Below are 6,869 nucleotides of genomic sequence, written 5' to 3' on the forward strand. Positions count from 1 at the left end.
CACCCATCAAAAAAACTCTCTAGTGGCAGCATTCTAGATTGGATTCTAGTATCACATCCCCATAATTTCTCAGACAGTGGTACTCTTCCCGACCCTCTAGGTGATCACATGCCCACCTTCACTCACCGACTTCCCTGTATCATACACCACACCCACAATTACATTACTACCCGTAACCACAAAAACTTTAACTCAACAACCTTTTTAAATTCTCTAAAAGCAGTAAACTGGAACAATCTACGGACATTAGCCTTAGATGATGCAGTTGCTTACTTTAACTCAACATTCTTAGAAATACTAGACTCCCAAGCCCCCCTGCAGACAAAGAGAATAAGAAATAATTCTGCCCCCTGGCTTACCAAAACACACTATCAACCATGCCTCAGAGATAAAGCCTGGGGACTATATCAGAAAAACAAAACCCCTGAACACCATATTGATTACAAAACACTTCGAAATAAAGTAAAGAAGTCTATTATCTCTGATAGACAAAAATACTTTTTTACACTCCAAAACAATAATAAAACAAATCCTCAAAAGTTTTGGAAAGGAATTTCTACCCTCCTTAATCCCAGTAAGCCACACACCCCTACCCCAGACCCAAATGTCCCTGATTGACTTAGCTACTCAATTCAACTCCTTTTTCATTGAATCTATTAGCAAGCTAACTTCCTCCTTCCTTAGTCCCACCTCACCATCTAATTCACCCCCACACTCTCCTGCAAACTCTCAGCCTTCCACTATCACTCCTCCCCCCTTACCATCTACTCACAGTCTATCCTCTAGCTCTTCTCCTATCCCAACTTCCACATCATCCTTACCTTCCTCCAACTCTCTTTCTTCACACTCAACTCTATTTTCACTAAAACCAATACCCACTTCTACTATAAAGAAACTCCTTCAGAAATTGAAGCCATGTACAAATGCACCTGATAACATTCCCTCTTACTTCCTAAGTATAGCTGCTGAAGCAATTGCCTATCCTATAAGCATTCTAATAAACCGTTCCATCCATGAATGTACAGTGCCCCAACTCTGGAAACAAGCCTTCATCATTCCTCTGCATAAAGGAGGTAACAACTGTAACGTCAACAATTTCCGTCCCATTGCTATCCTGTCCCCCATTTCTAAACTCCTAGAAAAATGTGTCCAACTCCAACTCTTACCACATCTCTTAGATAATAACCTTCTAACCCCTACTCAACACGGGTTTAGACCAAATCATAGCACGATGACAGCCCTACTCTCCTACCTAGAGACTGTTAATAAAGCATGTGACTCTGGCCAAATTGTTTCCACCTTACTACTTGACCTCTCTAAAGCCTTCGATACTATCTCACACAGCCTACTCTTAACTAAACTTTCACAACTTCACCTCTCTCCCTCCTCCGTGAACTGGTTCTCTAGCTATTTATCAAACAGATTCCAAGCTGTAAAATGGAAAAAGGCCACTTCCTCCTTTCTTAGTACCCCTACCAGAGTTCCCCAAGTCTCCATTCTTGGTCCCCTTCTTTTCAATATATTTATAAATGACCTCCGCAAATCCATTCCATTCTCTAACATCATCCAATATGCAGATGATTCTACCATTATCTGCTCAGATACATCTCCCTCTATGCTCCAAAAGCTTACACAAGAAGCTTTTTCAATTACTGAACATTGGATGAAAATAAACCACCTAGCTCTCAATGCCTCCAAAACTAAACTTATGGTATTTACCCCCTCAAAAACTACCCCTTTCGATATGAACACATTCTCTATTACTAGCGAAAATAACTCATCCTTGGAACTGGTGACTGAAACCAAGTTACTTGGTGTCCAAATTGATAACCAGTTTAACTTCAACTCCCATCTACAACTAAATATCAAAACCCATCAAAAACTAGGCATGCTCTATCACAAAATCAATTCCTCACATGCTCCTCTAAAATTACTCTCTCCTCTTCTTTTCTTATCCCCTCCCTTCTCTATGGAGCTCCTTTGCTAACAAATCTTCAGTCCTCTCTAAAACAACTTTCTTCATGCTATAACAAAATCGCTAAGTTGTCACAGGTCCTCCACCCACCACTGCACCTCTCTCAAAACTAAACTGGCTTGAGTTACCTAATCAACTCAACTACACTCAGTTAACTTTAGCCCACAAGCTCATTCTTAACCCATCTCTCTGTCCCTCCCTGTCCTCCACCTTCAGGATGCACCTACCCAATAGGGCTTTAAGGTCTAACAATCAAAACCTATTAGAAGTACACAAACCAACTCGTCCTCCAGGCAAAAACTTACTATCCTTTAACCTAGCTCGTCTCTGGAACTCACTTCCACCATCAATTCACACTACTCTCAATCATAACATATTTAAAAAATCTCTTCATATGTATCTAAGGTCCCAGTGGGAATGCTCTTGCTCCCACCCCTCATAAAAGGCCAAATGGGAATGCTCTTGCTCCCACCCCTCATAAAAATATGGTATTTACATCTCCCTTCACACTCATGTTACCTGATTGTACCTTATAAGCTTTTGTCCTTACAAAATAACCACTCTGTATGTGTAAAGCAACATCACTCTTCTCTAAATAGTATTGTTTGAATTCCTAAAGTTTGAATTTATTTATTTATTTTTTTTTAAATATTTTGAGTATTGTTTGTTTGTTTCCTGAAGATTCAACTCATATGTCTGTATCTTGTACTATTGTATTTATCATGACACTGTTTGTACCTAGTTTGTTATTGCTTTTTGAGCTTCTTTTTGGAGTTTTTCCCAGGACTCCATTGAAAACGGGTTCTTTTGACCCAATGGACTATCCTGGTAAACCAACTGCAAATAAATAAAAATAAATAAATAAATAAACACAAGGTGACTGTTTTCAGCGGAGGCTCGGGGAGAAAAGCTCCAGATGCATAGTAAACAATTATAAAAAATAAATAATAAATTGTACAAACAGCTTTTTTGTACAAAGAGCACAGAAAATATAACTGGAGTAAAATTTTTACAATTGATGCAGCATACAGTGGTTAGAATATTAAGAAAGATAATATACAACAAATGTACAATTGTTTGAACATTAATTCAAAAAGAAGTTTCCATAGACAGGGTCATAAACTAGAAATCGTAACTATATTGAAATCATGTGTATTATTGTACGTGTCATGTGCACAAATATTTGTATAAATCTATGTATTTACAGTATATTGACAAAGTACTGGGTCACATCAGAGGCTTGGGAGGTCATTGTTAATAAACTGAGAACTGTTGTAAAGCTTGGCATTGAGTACCATAAGTTCAGGTTATGCTATAAGAGAATAACTATGTAAAGATAACCATGTCAGCAGCCAGAATGCATTATAAACTGAATGTTTTACTGTGCACATTAAGAAATGGATAGATTGGCCCATACTATGGACTGATATGTGTGCTTTGATGTTATGTAGTCCTATCTCGCTGTAATTCTTGCTGGATGGGTTTGGGCCGATATTCAGCTTCAACTCTGCCTATACTAAGGCTCGAGAGCTTTTTACTGGCTCGAGGCTAGCCCCTATCCCATGGTGCCTCACGGTAATTCCCCAGATCTCATTTGCCGCGAAAGCTTCGAGGTTGTGTCTTACTGGCTCATTGGTTAAGTAGAACAACTTTTTACTTATTTAGTCCTTTTCTACCACCTTTTTTTGTCATACATATATATATCTTAATAGTTACTTCTGTATTGTGCTTCTGCTTTTTGAAAGTTTTCAACCCCTATTTTCCCCCCCCTTAGGACTGTACGGCCCATTTAAATTAGAGGGCCGTAGTACCCGTTTAAGTTAGAGGGCCTTTCCTCCCTGTGACTAATAAAAAAAAAAAAATTTATTTTTTAGTCTTTAACTACGTCTAAAGATAAGGATCACAAGGATCATTGCCATTTGGGCTTCAAAAAAATGCAACAGGTGTGCGCAGAAAATGTATCCTACAGACAGGGCGAAGCCCATTTACAGGAACCTTGCACCTTCTGTCACGCTTTTAATACAAGAGTGTTAAACGAAAGGAAAATAAAGCTTATTGACAGGGGTCTCATGACCAGTTCCTTCCAGGAACAGCTGGAACTTGGTCAGGCAGCTCCAAAACCTTCAAAGAAAATCATCGGCCCCGACTTTTGGAGACGACCAAAAAGTCTAAAGCGTTGGAACCAAGGAGTTCTGGTTCTGACTCTGCTTCATCTTTGGTGCAGTCTATTTCATCGGTTCCGAGACAGTCTTTGGTACCGAAGGTTTTGCCTGACATTGAGACTGTATCTCCCATTTTGGAGAGAAGATCTCCTTCAGTCTCCACCAGATCCTCCAGGACCCTATCAGATGAGGACATTGGAGAGAGTGATGAAGAGGTTGCTTTTGAATCCAGCTCTGGCTAGAAAATTGACCCCTTCAGACCCAAAGGTCTCTGACGTCCCCTGTACCGATCACTGTTCCTCCTCGGACTGCTTCGCTCTCGGAGCCTATTACGTTAGGTTCCTCTGTCTTCGACCCTTTGGCTCCAGGGATTCAGCCCGTTTCCTCTGAGCCAGTTACTCTCTTTTCGATGGCTCAGTCTGGAGCCGAGGGTTCTGGGAACCGACACTCTCATGTCGACTCCGAGGGGGACAGTCACCTTGGGTTCTCTTTGGAACTGACCCTCCCTCTCAGAGCCTTGGCTCGACAGCTCTGCTCCCACTTCTGCTTCGGATCCGTTCCCTCTTGCTAGGAGTCGACCATCTGCCCCCTCGGAGCGGAGGTCTTCGGAGTGGGGGGGGCTTTCAAAGCTACAGAGAAGGCTTTATCCTCTGCCAAAGCCATTCCTTTGGAACCTGTGTCCCACCAGCAGCAGGCGGCAGCCTCTTCCCCCTTGCCACACCCCCACAGCGTAGAGAACCAGAGGCCCAATTAGCCCCCATTGGCAGCATCCTCTCTTCCGAGACCTCCCCAGATTATCCCACTGGAGAGCTCCCTCGGAAGAGGTTATGTGAGAGGAAACCTGTAGACTCCCCTGAGTCTGTCACATCAGACACTGATTTAGAGGAATCCGAAGGATCACCCAGATCTCCCTCTGAGGATGTCTCCTCCTCTGACATCCTAGAAATCCTTAGACAGAGGGGTGATTGGAAGACCTCTGACCCTATTGAGGATCAATCAGTGTACATTGAGGCCTTTGGCTCCCGACCTTCCACCTCTTGGGTGACACCACCTTATGACCAACTTTTGGGGGTCATTTCACAGAAAGCATGGACCCTCTGCAGATTCAGTGGAAGCCGTCCCGATGAGGCCACCCCGTCCCGATGAGGCCAAACAAGATTTATGACAGCACCTGAGGACAAGTCTTTCCTTGGCAAGGGAGTTACATTTGATGCTATGGTGGTAGCAGCGGCCACCAAGAAGGAATTATCTGAGAAGTTTTCCAATATCCATCCTCCTAACAAGGAGTCCAGGATGATGGGATAGGTACAGGAAGCGTACTTTTTCTTCAGCGGCATTTACACTAAGATTATTGAATTACCCGACTCATTTCACTCGTCTTCAGAGGGATCTCCTGAAAGAGTTAGGAGATACCCTCCAGGGTTCACTAGCTATAGGTTCCATGTACAAGGTTTCTGCGCAGCTCTCCACTCTTACTTCCATAGCTAACTCCTCCATGAGGCTGATCTCATATGCGGCAAATAGAGTGAGCAGGGCAGCTGCAGCAGGAATAGCTCTCGGGAGACATTTGTGGATGCGTCTTTGTAATTTTACAGAATTCTTCAAGTCTTCCTTCACTAATGTTCCCTTTGATGGTTCATCTCTTTTTGGACCCCAAGTGAAAAAGACTTTCACTAGGTGCGAGCAGGAAGGAAAACCCTTATTTGACGTTTCTCCCATCCAGACCCTATCCCAAGGGTAATACAGGAGGGAAAATGTGGTTCCACAAATCCCAAAAAGGTTTTCCTCAGGCACAAGGTCAACCCTCCCCCAGGGGCAGAGGGGGAGGATATAATGGGAGATGCCGCTCTCACTGCAGAGGAGGTCTGCAACATCAGGGAGACTAACTTTCTCTGATCGTCCCTTCCATTGACCCTGAGGGGTTGCCCGACTGTCCGTCTCTGGAGGCAAGTCGGGGGGGCGTATATCGCTGTACCCAACCACCTGGCTAACTATCACTCAAGACCGTTGGGTACACACAGTAATATCCAGAGGTTACCTGATTCCCTTTATCTTCGAACCCCTAAAACTGGGGGTACACCCATCTAACTAGACCATGCAACATCAGAGGTCATCTTGTTGCTACAAAAATAGTCATGCAAGAAGGATCCGTAACTTACTCTCGATTCATTTTAGTTCCAAAAAAAGGGGACTGGAGATCAATTCTAGATCTTCGCAGGCTCAACAAGCATGTAAGAAAATCAAAATTCCGAATGGTCACTCTGCAGTCGATATTTCCCTTTATCAGGAAAGACAACTGGAAGTGTTCAATCGATCTCCAGGATGCGTACTACCACATCAAAATGGACAGGTGCTCCAGGAGACACTTGCGCTTCTGGCTGGGAGCCAGCCATTTTCAGTTCAGAACACTTCCCTTTGGCCTCACTACAGCCCCCAGAGTGTTTACCAAATGCATGGCAGTGGTAACAGCTCACCTGAGACATCAAGGATTCCAGGTGTTTCCGTACCTAGACGACTGGCTCTTCACTGCTACCACCAAGTACCAACTCATAAGGACTAGGAATGAGAGACTATCCTTGTGTGCCAGCCTAGGCATCACTGTCAACTTGCAAAAGTCAGTCATCTCCCTCGCAGCATATTGTATATCTAGGCTCAGAAATAGATACAACCACCATGTCAGTAAAGTTAACACAGGAAAGAGTGGAAGCTCTACGCAGTCAGATCAGATCCAT

Source organism: Protopterus annectens, chromosome 16.part0 (assembly GCF_019279795.1).
Source record: "Protopterus annectens isolate FY-2018-M chromosome 16.part0, PAN1.0, whole genome shotgun sequence".
Classification (NCBI taxonomy): Eukaryota; Metazoa; Chordata; order Ceratodontiformes; family Protopteridae; genus Protopterus; species Protopterus annectens.